General features: G+C 40.9%; 1 protein-coding gene across 2 annotated transcripts in view; it reads left to right on the forward strand.

Moving 5' to 3' along the window:
• Positions 1–15,574, forward strand: part of MAN2A1 (mannosidase alpha class 2A member 1) — a 207,814-nt gene that overhangs the window by 97,335 nt on the left and 94,905 nt on the right. The window lies entirely within an intron of this gene.

Consider the following 15,574-nt stretch of genomic DNA (forward strand, 5'->3'; position numbering starts at 1 on the left):
TTACAAATATATGGGATATTTGTCAATCTAAACAGTTTTTTTTTTAAAAGTTCCACCTATATCTTAATTGTTTTAAGATACTATGGAAGTTACTGGTCACTTTGGATACCATGAAACTAGCAAATGTATTCTTGATCCTTGTCTCTGTAGATGGGACTTGAATAATTGTGTTGATTGCTGTCAAATGATCTATCATTTTCTGGAATGATATGGCTTTTTGGACAGGGAGATAAAAAGAATAAATTTTGCCGGAACATTGTGGCAAATCAGAAGTAGTCAGGAGTATTTGTGTGCCCAGTGAAGTCATGAGAGCTCTTTGGAATCTCCTTAAAATGAGGCAGGGATTACTTGAGGACCTGTATCATTAGTCAGGTACTTCTCCTTGGCAGTTACTTGGCTGTTCCCAATAGCTACAAGAGGTACTGAAAGCAGAACTATTTGCAATTAGGGCTCTGTGATGGGGTGTTTACTCCACACTTGCTCTAAAAAAAGTTAATGCAGGTTGAGAAGGTGGCTAATTAGTATGATAGACCAGTGCTGAGGGGAAATCAGGTGGCTAAGTAATCCCATGATTAGGAGCCCAGTGAAGGGAGCCCAGCTGAGGAGCAAGAAGCTGAGCTGGATTTATGAAGCCAAGAAACTGGAAGCAGAGGGGGACTGCTTGGAAAGTCTGCAGTTGGTCCCTGGGAGAAGAGAGGAGTGTTGAGAGGCTGCAGAGACATGTAGGCTATAGTTACTCACTGGTTGGAGGCAGTTGGGAGGCTGGCAAACTTGGGTTGTGCAGGGAGTGCCAGATAGTAAGGAAAGGGCTCAGGGAAAGGCAATAAAGTCTAGAAGGGAACAGACCTTGGCTGCTGACTTAGACGGTCCCGGAGTAGAGGGTGCTCCCAGGTTCCTCTGCCAGCCACTGTGGGAGTGGCACCATGGGGTGAAAACTGCCTGAGACTGCTAGTGTGGAGAGAGACTTTGAAAAACTTTGGAAAGGGAGGATCATAGTGACCTGACTGAAGAGCCAAGTCACGAAGAGGAAGCTGCAGCTCCTGGGGTGAGAGCGGCCTTTGGGGTAAGGACAGGTGAAGAGTCTGTGAGAGGAGGGCTCAGCACCTTAAAAGAGTTAATCCCCAGAGCGACCAGGGGGAGGTGCCACCTGTGGACCCCATCGCAGGCTCTGAAAGGATTGTTTCTTGGATTGGCACATACCTTCTGAATCCTGTTGGCTTTAACCTGAAGCTGGCTTCCAAAAGGACTACTGCTCAGAAGACATCTTGGCTTTTAGAAGGGCCATTTTGGGGGTTACCTTTCAAGGGTTTCAGGATCTCAACTAGACCACTTCTGAATAGAGAAGAACTTGCATAATGGGGGGTGATCTTGGCCACCTTGAAGGAGGCATCTCACAGGGCTTTTCAGATTGTAATGGCTGATGCCACGTTCAGAAGGAACATCTTGATGATGATGTAAACAGTATTGCAGAGGAAAGTGCCCTTCTCTTCCAGAAGGGGTGCCATTTGTTCCAAGGTAGAATTTTCCCATCATTCTCAGGAACCAAGCCTTTGCAGTTTAGAATGTTTGGCTCAACAGTCCTGATGCAGGAACCCTGGAAGTAACCTGGCTTGATAAGGTTTGAATTAATAGACTCATAGACTTTAAGGCCAGAAGGGATCATTGTGATCATGTAGTCTGATGTCCTGCATATTGCAGGCCACAGAACATCACCCACTCCATTTTTTTTACAGTATACCTCATCATTAATATGCAATACTACTCCACCACCTTTGCCTTTATTTCTGTCTTTCCTGAACAGAACTTACTCTTCAATACCTATACTCCAGTCATGACTACTGTTCCACCATATTTGTTATCTCTATAATATCTGGTTTCACTCCCTGCACCTGTAGTTCTAGTTCCTCCATTTTGTTATCCAGGCTCCTTGCATTGGTGTACAGTCATCATAACTGTTGCTGTTTGGCTTCATTCACATTCCTCACTCGATTGGCTACAGTCATTCTACTGCCAGTGTCTCCTCTCTGATGGGCATCAGCACTATCCTTCCTCTTAATGTCAATTCTTCTAACCAATGCTGTTCCTTTCTCCATTTCTATATCCTTTCTTACTTGATTTTCCTCCCTCTCAATGTTAAAATCAGGCGTAGAGATTACATGAGCATCTCCCAACAGTCTCCCCTGAGTTCCTAGTTTAAAGCTCTTTTAATAAGTTGTGCCAACCTCCATCCCAGAAGTCTGTTCCCCTCCCTACTCATGTGGAGTCCATCCCATGAGAACTGTCCTCTGTCCATGAACGCTTCCCAGTAGACAAACATCCCAAAGCCCTCCTTATAGCACCATTGCCTGAGCCATCTGTTGATCATCATAATCTCGTCTTGCCTTCGTTCTCCTCCTCTAGGGACAGGCAGAATCCCACTGAAGATCACCTGAGCCTTCCTTACTCGTTTCCCAGCTGGCATGGTCTCCCTAGATACGTTCCATCGAGAATCTAGCTGTGTCATTTGTTCCCACATGAAGGATAATCAGTGAATTCTTTTCTGCTCCCATTAGGATCCTCTTCTGCCTCAGGTCCATGTCCCGTATCTTAGCTCCCAGAAGACAACACACCCTTCTGTTCTCTGGATCAGCTCTGGTGATAGGCCTGTCTCTTTTTCTTAGTAGTTAGTCCCCAATCACGTAGACCTGCCTTTTCCTCATGATGGTGTGATTCTCTGGCCTTCTTTCTGTTCTTTTTGGCTGAGAGTCCTCCTGTCTTTTGTTCTCCCTTACAATCTTCTCAAGTCATTCTGTAGCCTCCTGGGGCTCTGAACTCTGGGTATCTCCATTGGCTCTTCTCCTCTTCTTACAGGACTAGCTGCTCTTCTTGTCTTCCTTGCCCCCCCTCCTTCAGTTACAGTTTGCTGTGCCCCTTCATTTTCCAACTCAGTAAACCTGTTCTTGAGCTCTATTTCTCCTTCACTAGCTGGTCTTTTCCTATGCCTGGTTCTTGTAGTCACATGCTTCCACTGACCACTTTCCATACCCAACCGAGTTCTTCAGTCCAGCTTGCATCTGCAAGTCTTGGCTTTTCCCTTCAGCCTTCTCTTGCCTTTGCTCCATCATCTGCTCGAACCCCCTTCAAAAGTCAACCATAGTTTCCACCTGCATCTCCAACCCTCGGATCTTCTCTTCCATCAGCTCTATCAAGTAGCATGTCATACAAATGAAGCTCTTCTTAGGTACCTGCTCTAGGGTTATGTACATCCCTCAGCTTCCACATCCGGTCATCTTCATTGTCTCTTCCATGGCTTTGGCCAGTTCCACTGCTGCCTTTGTACAGTAAGTCCTCACTTAGTCATCCCGGTTAAGGTTTTTTCATTGTTACGTTGCTGATCAGTTAGAGAACATGCTCGTTTAAAGGTGCGCAATGCTCCCTTATAACGTTGTTTGACAGCCGTCTGCTTTGTCCACTGCTTGCAGAAAGAGCAGCCCATTGGAGCTAGCTAGTGGGGGCTTGGAACCAGGGTGGACCAGCAACCTCCCTATCAGCTCCCCTAAGTTCCCTGTGCAGCAGCTGCCCAGCAGGCTATCAATTGCCGGAAGTTCTGCTCTACCTCCCTCCACTGCCGTGTGCTGCTCCTGCCCTCTGCCTTGGAGCTGCTCCAGGAGCCTCCTGCTTGCGGTGCAGAGCCGGGGGAGGAGGGGTGCTAATGTCAGGGTGTCCTCCTCCCCCCCCATCCTGTCCCCCGCTCCTGTACCTTACCTCCATAGAGCAGGGATGGGACACGACAGGGCTCAGGACAGAGGGAGCTTGCTGGCAGCAGCAGCTGTCTCAACTTGTCGATCTACTTAAAAAGGCAATGTACTTAGAGTGGGGTTAGAGTACTTAAAGGGGCAATGCGCGTCTCTCTCTCATACACATGGTGTGTGTGTCTGTCTCTCTCTGCCGTGCTGTCTCCCCTCCCTCCATTTGTGCTGCCTTTTAGAGTGTGAAGCTACATTAACAACAGTGTGTTAACCCTTGAGGGCTTGGCCAAGCGCTAGTTCCTCATTTAGCAGTGAGCCATTCCCTAGGAAATATCCTACCCTCTTCCACCATCTGACTTCACCGCCTCAACCAAGCTACACAGTCATCATTGCTGTGTACAGTATTAAATTGTTTAAAACTTATACTGTGTGTGATATCTATGTGTGTGTGTGTATATATAGTCTTTTGTCTAGTGAAAAAAATTTCTCTGGAACCTAACCTCCCCTATTTACATTAATTCTTATGGGGAAATTGGATTCACTTAACATTGTTTTGCTTAAAGTAGCATTTTTAAGGAACGTAACTACAATGTTAAGCAAGGAATTATTGTACCTGTCATAGCCTTCCCACCTAAATTCCTGTCAAGGGTAAAAGAAAAACAGACAAAGATCCAAACAAACACCAAAACAAAACCAGAACACCACATTCCTTACTATGAATTCCCACTCAAACTCTCCTGTTTACAGCTCTGCTTGCTGCTCCTGTGCCACTGGCTGACTGTTTGGCTGCCTTTATAGGCCCCCTAATCAGGGAAGCCCTGCCCCTAATCAGGACTCAGCTTCTCTCACAGGACACTGCCCCCTACCAGCCTCTACAAAGTGAACAAAAAACATGTTTATATTCTTGATGTTTTCATGAGAACAGATTGGGAAAGGCTTTCCTGCTCCTTAAAGGAATCCCTTGTAAGTATAGGATATTCCTAAGAATTTGGTAATTAAAATATAGGGTGTTGGACCTTAGTCTTCATAAGAGAAAAATACCTTTCAATTTAAATGACCATTCAGCTGTCAAATTCTAGAAACAAATAGTTACTAAATACATTTTGAATCATAGATACCTTGTTTGGGTAAACAAGAGAATTAGGAATACTCTTTAAAGAAATATAGAGGGAGTGGTAGCAACTCCTATACTAATAGTTCCTACTGTAGAAACTTTTTCAACTGTTGTTTTAAGATGCTTAATGAAACCTTCCCCCTGCCTAATGCCTCCCTGGTTTGTCGCAGGATCTGTAATTAGTTGGGGGGAGAAGGGGAAAATAGATAGGCCTGGGGGCTGGGAGGTACCTTTTGCAGTTGCCATGAAAATCTTTTCAGGATTGGCCAAGTTATAAGGAGTTATAAAGACCATTTGCAATCTGTGTTATGCTCGGTAGAGCTTTGCTAGAGATTTGGTGCTAATATTGCTGAATGCTCCCCAGCTATCTCATTTGGTATGCAACACAAAACAGAAAGAATGGAGACCTGCTGCTGCTGCGGGCGGTGTTAATCCTAATTTTAAATTCTTTTGTGGGCTTGACTTGGTAACATTAACATTTTTTAACTCGAGTTCTTTACTTGGTAATGTTAATTTTCTTTTAGCATAGTTTTATGCAAATTAAAAGTACAATTATGATTATATGCAAATATAATATATAGATTATGCAGAATTTATTGAAGCCAGTCCTTATTTGTGAAAATATTAGTAGTCACCATTTGTTATAATGTAGTAGGAATTAGTGTAGAAAATATTTATTAAAAAGCAGAGGTTCACGAGATATACAACTTTTTGTCCACTGCATAGGTGACATAATATCCATTAGAATTAAAAAAACATGCCTTCAAAATTTGAGTGCAAGATTGCATTAATAATTAGTCCTGACCTTTAGAGTGAACATTTGGAGCTCAATTCTGATATACATACTGCTAATCTTTCTGAGCTACTCAGTTGTGTTTGGACTTTGAACTCACTGTAAGGTTAAAAACTGATATCAGTCATCGCTATCAGCTAGGGGACAAAGGGAGAGCAGAGCCTTTTCAGCTAATGAAAAGTGGATCCTCTTGGCTTGAAAACTAAGAGTAGCTAGATCCAACTGTAAGTGAGAAACCTGCTTAGACAAAGGTTCTAACTTGCTGAAATTGTTTGTCACTAGAAAGTATGTTTTATTTTGTTTTACTTGTAACTGTATCTGTGCATTCTGTTTTCTTAGTGTCACGTAAATATCTGTTCTTCGTTAATGAACTTATTTTTGTTGTATTACAAAATCATCTCCATGTTGTGTATTAAACTGAAGAGTGAAGTCCTTAGCTAAATTAACAAACTGGTGTGTGCTCTGTCTCTTTGGGGGCAGTTAACTTGATAACTTCTGTGAATATCGACTCAAAAGGACTGGACACAGCAGGGGAGATGATTTTGGGGAGACTACAGACTGGAAGGGCTGTTGGTGTTACCCAGTAAGGAGTAACCAGGCTGGTGGAACCCAGGGAGAGGATACTGTGTTGTAAGCAAGTTGCTGCTGTTAGGGCTCTGCACTGCACAGATGCACCCAGGGTTACAGGGCAGGCAGTGACACAACCCCCTTCCTGGTCTGGGTGAAATCCCAAAACGTTACAATGACATGCTGCTCTCTGTCTCATCTGACCCTGTATGTGCTGTTGAAAACCTTTCTCAAGGTGTCTGAGATTGTGGCATAGATAAGCTCAAGATGTCTGAAGATCAATCCAGGTTAGATTAAAGGAATGCTGGAATGTTGTTGGGAGACAGCCAGAAGATATTCAGCCAGGACTGTATCTTTTTGTTTGCAGTCTGAACGTTTTATTGGTTCCTATGTAACACAATCACATAATAACAGGTTTCAGAGTAGCAGCAGTGTTAGTCTGTAGCCGTAAAAAGAACAGGAGTACTTGTGACACCTTAGAGACTAACAAATTTATTAGAGCATAAGCTTTCTTGGGCTACAGCCCACTTCATCGGATGCATAGAATGGAACGTATAGTAAGATATATACACACATACAGTTAAGTTGGAAGTTACCATAAATTGTGAGAGGCTAATTAGTTAAGATGAGCTATTATCAGCAGGAGAAAAAAACTTGTGTAGTGATAATCAAGATGGCCCATTTAGACATCTAAATGAGCAATCTTGATTATCGTTACATACATTTTTTTCTCCTGCTGATAATAGCTCATCTTAACTAATTAGCCTCTCACAATTTATGGTAACTTCCAACTTATCTCTCTGTGTGTGTGTGTGTGGATAGCTAGATCCATCTATCTGTCTATCTATATATCTTACTATATGTTCCATTCTATGCATCCGATGAAGTGGGCTGTAGCCCATGAAAGTTTATGCTCTAATAAATTTTTTAGTCTCTAAGTTTTAGAGCAGCAGCCGTGTAGGTCTGTATCCGCAAAAAGAAAAGGAGTACTTGTGGCACCTTAGAGACTAACCAATTTATTTGAGCATAAGCTTTCGTGAGCTACAGCTCACTTCATTGGATGGATTCAGTGGAAAATACAGTGGGGAGATTTATATACACAGAGAACATGAAACAATGGGTGTTACCGTACACACTATAACAAGAATGATCAGGTAAGGTGAGCTATTACCAGCAGGAGAGCCGGGGTGGGGGTGGGGGGGGGGAGCCTTTTGTAGTGATAATCAAGGTGGGCCATTTCCAGCAGTTGACAAGAACGTCTGAGAACAGTGTGTGTGTCTGTGTGTGGGGGGGAATAAACATGGGGAAATAGTTTTACTTTTTTAGTAATGACACATCCACTCCCAGTCTTTATTCAAGCCTAAGTTAATTGTATTGCAAATTAATTCCAATTCAGCAGTCTCTCGTTGGAGTCTGTTTTTGAAGTTTTTTTGTTGAAGAATTGCCACTTTCAGGTCTCTAATCGAGTGACCAAAGAGATTGAAAAAAGAAAAGGAGTACTTGTGGCACCTTAGAGACTAACCAATTTATTTGAGCATGAGCTTTCGTGAGCTACAGTTCACTTCATCGGATGCATAGCTCACGAAAGCTCATGCTCAAATAAATTGGTTAGTCTCTAAGGTGCCACAAGTGCTCCTTTTCTTTTTGCAAAGACAGACTAACACGGCTGTTACTCTGAAACCTGACAAAGAGATTGAAGTGTTCTCCGACTGGTTTTTGAATGTTATAATTCTTGACGTCTGATTTGTGTCCATTTATTCTTTTATGTAGAGACTGTCCAGTTTGACCAATGTACATGGCAGAGGGGCATTGCTGGCACATGATGGCATATATCACATTGGTAGATGTGCAGGTGAACGAGCCTCTGATAGTGTGGCTGATGTAATTAGGCCCTATGATGGTGTCCCCTGAATAGATATGTGGACACAGTTGGCAACGGGCTTTGTTGCAAGGATAGGTTCCTGGGTTAGTGGTTCTGTTGTGTGGTGTGTGGTTGCTGGTGAGTATTTGCTTCAGGTTGGCGGGCTGTCTGTAAGCAAGGACTGGCCTGTCTCCAAAGATCTGTGAGAGTGATTGGTCGTCCTTGAGGATAGGTTGTAGATCCTTGATGATGCATAATAGCTCACCTTACCTGATCACTCTTGTTACAGTGTGTATGGTAACACCTACTGTTTCGTGTTCTCTCTGTATATAAATCTCCCCACTGCATTTTCCACTACATGCATCTGATGAAGTGAGCTGTAGCTGACGAAAGCTTATGCTCAAATAAATTGGTTAGTCTCTAAGGTGCCACAAGTACTCCTTTTCCTTTAGTCTCTAAGGTGTCACAATCATATAGTAGCAGTTTCTAGGAAGGCCTTTTTCCGTTTGTCCGGCAAAGAGATTAAAACTATTCCTTTTGGATGAGGAGCTGTTACTGCCGTCCATATCTGTCACGTTAGATTACTGCAACGTGCTGTACATCAACCTACATCTTAAATAAAACCCCCCAAACAGAATTCTTCATAGAATGTGGCCGTCTGCATATTATGTGATGTATCTCATTGAGAGTACATGCCGCAAATGATCAGGGTTTGACATTGACTGCTTATTGTTTCGGGGCAGAGGTTTAAGGTATTGGTTTTGACCAATAAAGCTGTATGTAAATTACATGAGATCTGTCTCCTTGAGAGACTATCTTTCTTCCTCAACAATGGTTATGGTGATAGAGATGCTTAAGATGGAACCATCTGGATATGAGAGGGGACTGTCTGCAGTAAATTCACCAAGAGGTCACCTCCTTATGTCCAGGTTGTTCTAGTTTAAGCACCTTCACTGAGTGCAAAAGGGCCCTTCATTCTGGAACATGTAGTGTTCTACCACTTGGTCCAAAATAGTCTGAAACTGTTCACCTTCAGAGTGTGCTGAAAGTTCCATCTTTCATTTACACAGGCTTTTGGGGATAAAGGACCGCAACAAGGGCTGCTGTTCTGAAGCAAAGGGGATGTTGGTTGAGTTGATTTTAACACTTGGTTTAATTCTCCTGTGGTTTTGGGATGAGTAGTAGTTGTTGGCTTAGTCTTTCCTGTTTGGTTCAATTTTGAATTAGTACACCTTTGCCATCAGAACCTGGAATAGATTTCTTTTGTGTGTTGTCAGGGTTCCCTCCCCACTCTGAACTCTAGGGTACAGATGTGGGGACCCACATGAAAGACCCCCTAAGTTTATTTTTTCCAGCTTAGGCTAAAACTTCCCCAAAGCACAAATTCTTTGCCCTTGGAGGGTACGCTGCCACCACAAAGTGATTTAACAAAGAATCAGGGAAAGGACCACTTGGAGTTCCTGTTCCCCAAAATATCACCCCAAGCCCTTACACCCTCTTTCCTGGAGAGGCTTGAGAATACTATCCTAACCACTTGGTTACAAAGTGATCACAGACCCAAACCCCTGGGTCTTAGGATAATAGAGAAATCAGTCAGGTTCTTAAAAGAAGGATTTTATTTTTAAAAAAAGTAAAAATCACCTCTGTAAAATCAGGATGGAAAATAACTTTACAGGGTAACAACAGATTAAAAAACACAGGAGAACTTCCTCTAGGCTTAGTTTCAAAGTTACAAAAAACAGGAATAAACCTCCCTCCAGCAAAGGAAAAATTCACAAGCAGAACAAAAGATAATCTAACACGCCTTGCCTGGCTTTTACTTACAGTTTTTGTAATATGAGAGACTTTTAGGATAGTTTATAGGAGGAGGGTTTTTCTGACCTGATGCTTCTCTGCTTCTAAAGAGAACATGCAAAACAAAGCCTCCCCCCACTCCAAGATTTGAAAGTATCTTCTTTCCCCATTGGTTCTTTTGGTCAGGTGCCAACCACATTATTTGAGCTTCTTAACCCCTTACAGGTAAGGAGGAATTCTAGGCTGCCCTTAGCTTTATGGTTATGATATGTGTATTTACAAATCTAAATAAATTAACAGTTGTAATAAACCCTGTATGTTTCTGGTGTTGTGACAATTTGTTCTATGGCTGGCCTTTTTTTATTTTTGAAAGGAACATAGTGTTGGCAGCTGCAAAATAGATAAGGCTTATGAAAAACCTCTGAGATAACTACTTTGCAGCATGGAAAGAATATTTTAGATGGGATTCAGGGCAGGGTGGATTCATGATTTAAATCAAATTGATTTAAATCACTAGTCAGGAAGACTCGATTTAATCACAGATTGTGACATAGAAGAGCATTCTTGTTGGTTGTTATAACCTTAATACATATTCTTCACAACTCAGATGTAGGTTTCATTTTTAGAAGGCACACACTATACATTTTTAAAGTGATTTATTTTGAAAACTTTTCAGATTAGTTTTACAGCTATATCAGAAAATGAATGATTGTTTGATTATTTCATTTACCAAAGGTAATGGAAGCAGATAATTCACCTCCCAATGATTTCATAAATATCTCCAATTCAAGAGTTTAATCATTAATATTGTGAGGATTTTCTTGCCATGCTTTATTAGGAGCAGAGCATCACCAGACAGACATTTAAATTGTGTTTTTAGCTAAAACAACAATGTTATGTAGTCTGGATTTTTTTCTTCAACAGCAAACATATAATATTTTAACAAACAACCATATGCATTTTTGAATTTAGTTAAACATTCAAGTTTTTTAAAATCAGATTTGTTTTTGTTAAAATTGTTTTGAACTAAATAGTTAAATGAAATATTAAAAAAAAAAATTGACTGTGTCAGCCAGGTCAACATGAGAAACTTAATATATTGCCTTCTGCAGCTAACTCGGTCGTCTTCATCTGCATTTTCCTGTTTGTTCGTAATCTGGAAAAGAAAAACAACCTTTCCTGCTTTTTCAGGTTCCAAACAGTTTTTCAATTGGTAATGAATTAGTTCAAAGGAAAAAAATATTTTCTACAGCGGCAGAAGCTACTGCTGTTAAAAGTGAGATTATCACTTCAACAAGTCTCTGAATCCAAGTGCTTAAGTGACTTCCACCAGTTCACTGGTATGACTTTCTTTAAAACATCATCAGCAAACATACATTTCTTGAATGGTTCACCTTCAACCCTGAAGTTTATTACAGTTAGCATTAATGAGGGATGATTGCTGGATGTCCATGTCATAGCCACCTCCTCTTCTTCAGCAGTTAAGGTTTGACCCTGGTACCGAGTATTGAGAATATTTGCAAGAAAATGAGCTGGAGATAGTGCTTGTCCCATTTGTTTTTTAATGCTTGTAATTTAACGCTGTCATTGCATATTTCTCTTTGTAAGACCTCACTCAGTTCCTTCCAAATTTCAACAGCGTCAGCAATAAAACACCTATTTCCCTGCATTTTGTTCAAGGCTACAGAAATAGGCTTCAGGGTACTCAGCATGTGTTCAACATTTCTCTTAAACCCAATGTTGAGAACTTTGGTTGTGACAGTGCCATTTATTTTTTCACAGTTTTGTTCACAAACTGTCATCAGATGAAGCCAGTTGTTGATATAGTGCTCAAAACAGTCCACTACTCTGAGTTCCATCACACGTCTTGTGGGAGAGTTAGCTTGGTTCCTCCCACTTTTTTCAGAGCAGCTGCTGCCGTCTTCTAGACTGAGCACTGAGTCCCATTGGTAGATAGAAAGATTAACCTAAATAATCTATACAGAAGCCCCTGGAATCCCATAAGATTGGGTCCCTAATCCACGAACTATTGGAAATCATTTACAAAACTTTTTTTAAACATTACATGAATGTATTGTCTCATACTATAGAATTAGAATTTATAATCCCTATTCCATGATGAGATATCTTTGAGCTATAATGTATCTTAATTAAAACTATCTTTAGATCGGTTTTTTCCTCAAAAAGCATTTTATCAAAAAATCCAATTTAAATAAATAATCTGATTTTTTGATTTTTTTAAAAAAATCATTGATTTTTATCCACCCTGATTCAGGGGCGATCCTATCTGAGTTTATAATAAAAGTGCTTGCTATTTAATGTAGCCTAGTGCATTCCAAAGCACAATTTCAGATATATGTAAATAAATTGCTTTTCAGAAACATTTTTAAGATATAGGGATAAGTCAGCCTTGCAACAATGGCTTAATGATATCAAGGGTTATAGATTGAGAGGCAGGGAAATCTGTCACTCATTTGCATGTGCCCAGGAACCTTATGCTGTTGGTAATGGGGGACTACATAGGATACACAAGTATTGCCTGTTAAATCCCATTTGTTTAATTCTTTAAACAGACAGTCCTTTGTGGTAGTTGTCTGGTGCTTCTGTTTTGCCAGCACTACAGTGGAGAGAGTAGCAAGGGGTGGGAATGAGAGAAAGGGAGACTGATAGATTGTAGTCCCTTCCATGCAGAGCCATAGAGTGCAGTTAGGAAGGAGAAGTGCTGGTGAGCCTCCATCATTTAAGAGAGCACATCTCTCCATTGAAAGTATAGAGCAGTGCTATGATTTGTTTGGTCATGTAACCTTAATCTTGCCCCTTGTATGCCCACCCTGTGCAATGAATAAATCTGGATTTGTGTGTGTGTGTGTGTGTGTGGGGGCGGGGGGGGGGGGGAATGTGATTATAGAGTTAAAGACTATATATTATAATGCATATGCACAATGGGCCATGTTAAGGTTGTGTGAACAACTGTAATCTGGCATTTCCTAACTTTTGAGAGCTTGAGTTGCAGCCTAAATAGTATTTTTAACATGAATTTTTCTGTATGCAACTTCCTAGTTTTTTTAAAAAGGAAAAGGTAAAAACAAATTCAGTTGTGTACCTCAAAACTGTCCATCATTTGAACTGTGAATGTATATTATTGTAACACAGACCATTACCACTTGAGCTATAGGACTAACAATGTTTTCTGGCAGCAGAAAGCTGTTATCCCCAAAGGGAGGATGAATTGTTGGGTCTAGGTGCTGAGTCTAGGGAGGGCAGTGTGTTACGGGCCATGTACTGTCTCAGAGTAGGGAGAAGCCCAGCTACTCCCACTTCCTCCTTCCTATAGTTCCAAGGCATTCGAGTACAGTGGTGGCAAAGCAGCAGGATTAGTCTGGCTTTAAAATATTTGTGTTTATTATTTTGCCATGCTGCCAAAACTTTGTTGAGGAAAGAAAGTGAGAGAAGGGAAATAGTGATTTTAAATAACCTGTATCTCAATTCAGTCCAGGGCTCCATCACCCTGGATTTTTTCTGCAAACTGTCCTCATACACACCAATGGCAAGTTCAACACCAGGCACTTTATTTACAAGGTATAGCTCTGCTGTACTCAGGAGCTTTAAATTTAACTGAAAAATAATTAGAGGAGTAGTTTTGTGTTACTGGAGGGTGGAAAACAAGACCAAGGTAGCTACAATACTCTGGCTTATTGTAAGTAAACAACTTGCACAGGCTAAAATTTATAACAAAAATTTGCAATATTGTTAAATTAGTTTAAGCTTTAAAAACAAAGAAACAAAATAGTGTGGAACTTATTTGAATAGGAGAGTAAATTTGAATTTGTCCAATACCCATTAGAAAATTTCAGAAGTCAAATGAGGAGCTTTGAGAGAATTTTACATTCGTTTTTCATTTTTTGACTTGCACAATTTTGAAATTAAAATGAATTCCATTGTTCAGGCTGTCTACTTAATTTTTTAAAATTTTACAACTAATTATTTTCATTTTTCAAAAAGCTGCTGAATTTACTATGCAAAATATTTCTATTTCAAGACCTGTAGGACAGAGTTCTTAGTTGTCACAGATCATTAGAGCAGCTGCACAGCGTTAGTTAAATCAGACGTGTCAAATGAGATTAGCAGGGTGCACTGTGGTCTTCTTTCCATGCTATAACTTCATGCCAAAAATTACTGTCTTGAGACAGGTTGTATCAATGAGGGACCAAAAGTTGCAAGCATAAGTAACAAACGCGGCTCATTTCAAAGTTGTTGCTCAATGTTCAACGGCTTTTGGGATTTCTCAGGTCCTATTTTTAGCTAATTTTATAAAAGTGCTTCGGGATAAATTATGGATTGATTATTTATAGTTCTCTGTTGAAATACATAAAGCAAGAAGAATTTTAATTTGGTTAGATATGATTTGTCTTTCTATGACATTATTAATTTTCTTTATTTTTAAGATCCCTTGTATCGGATGTTTTTCTCACTACTGGAGTTTTCGTTGATGGTAGGGGATGTGGTGTATTGATTCTGTAAAGAGACTTTCTGCTAGCTTTCCTAGACTGAGATTAAGTTAGAGACAAGAAAATTGCTTTCCTGAAGTTTAAATTTCTCAGAAATAATGTAGTTTTTCATACATTCAGTTCATTTATCCTTAGGGATTTGATCCACTTTAAAATTTAGAACAGGGTTGAGGTTTAAAAGGAAATCATGGTTTTAAGAGATTGCAGTAAAACGCAATCAGTCACCTATTTTTTGGAGTGGAAAACAAAAGCCTTAAACTGCTCTAAGTGATAAATTAATTCACCTAATGTGATAGAATCATAGAATAGCAGGGTTGGAAGGGACCTCGGAGGTCATCTAGTTCAACCCCTGGCACAAAGCAGAACCAATCCCCAACTAAATCATCCCAGCCTGACCTTAAAAACCTCCAAGGAAGGAGATTCCACCATGTCCCTAGGTAATCTATTCTAGTGCTCCACCATCCTCCTAGTGAAAATTTTTTTCCTAATATCCAACGTAAAACTCCCTCACTGCAAGTTGAGACCAACTGCAACTTACTCCTTGTTCTGTCATCTGCTACCACTGAGAACAGTCTAGATCCATCGTCTTTGGAACCCCCTTTCAGGTATTTGAAAGCAGCTATCAAATCCCCCCTCATTCTTCTCTTCTGCAGACTAAATAATCCCAGTTCCTTCAGCCTCTCCTCATAAATCATGTGTTCCACTCCCCTAATCATTTTTGTTGTCCTCCGCTGAACTCTTTCCAATTTTTCCACATCCTTCTTGTAGTGTGGGGCCCAAAACTGGACACAGTACTCCAAATGAGGCCTCACCAATGCTGAATAGAAGGGAACGATCACGTCCCTCGATCTGCTGGTAATGCTCCTACTTATACATCCCAAAAGGCCATTGGCCTTCTTGGCAACAATGGCACACTGTTGACTCATATCCAGCTTCTTGTCCACTGTAACCCCTAGGTCCTTTTCTGCAGAACTGCTGCCTAGCCATTCGGTCCCTAGTCTGTAGCTGTGCATGGGATTCTTCCGTCCTAAGTGCAGGACTCTGCCCTTGTCCTTGTTGAACCTCATCAGATTTCTTTTGGCCCAATCCTCTAATTTGTCTAGGTCCCTCTGTATCCTATCCCCACCCTCCAGCTTATCTACTTCTTCTCCCGGTTTAGTGTCATCTGCAAACTTGCTGAGGGTGCTGTCCACACCATCCTCCAGATCA

The sequence above is a fragment of the Lepidochelys kempii genome, chromosome 5, assembly GCF_965140265.1.
Source record: "Lepidochelys kempii isolate rLepKem1 chromosome 5, rLepKem1.hap2, whole genome shotgun sequence".
In the NCBI taxonomy this organism is placed as follows: Eukaryota; Metazoa; Chordata; order Testudines; family Cheloniidae; genus Lepidochelys; species Lepidochelys kempii.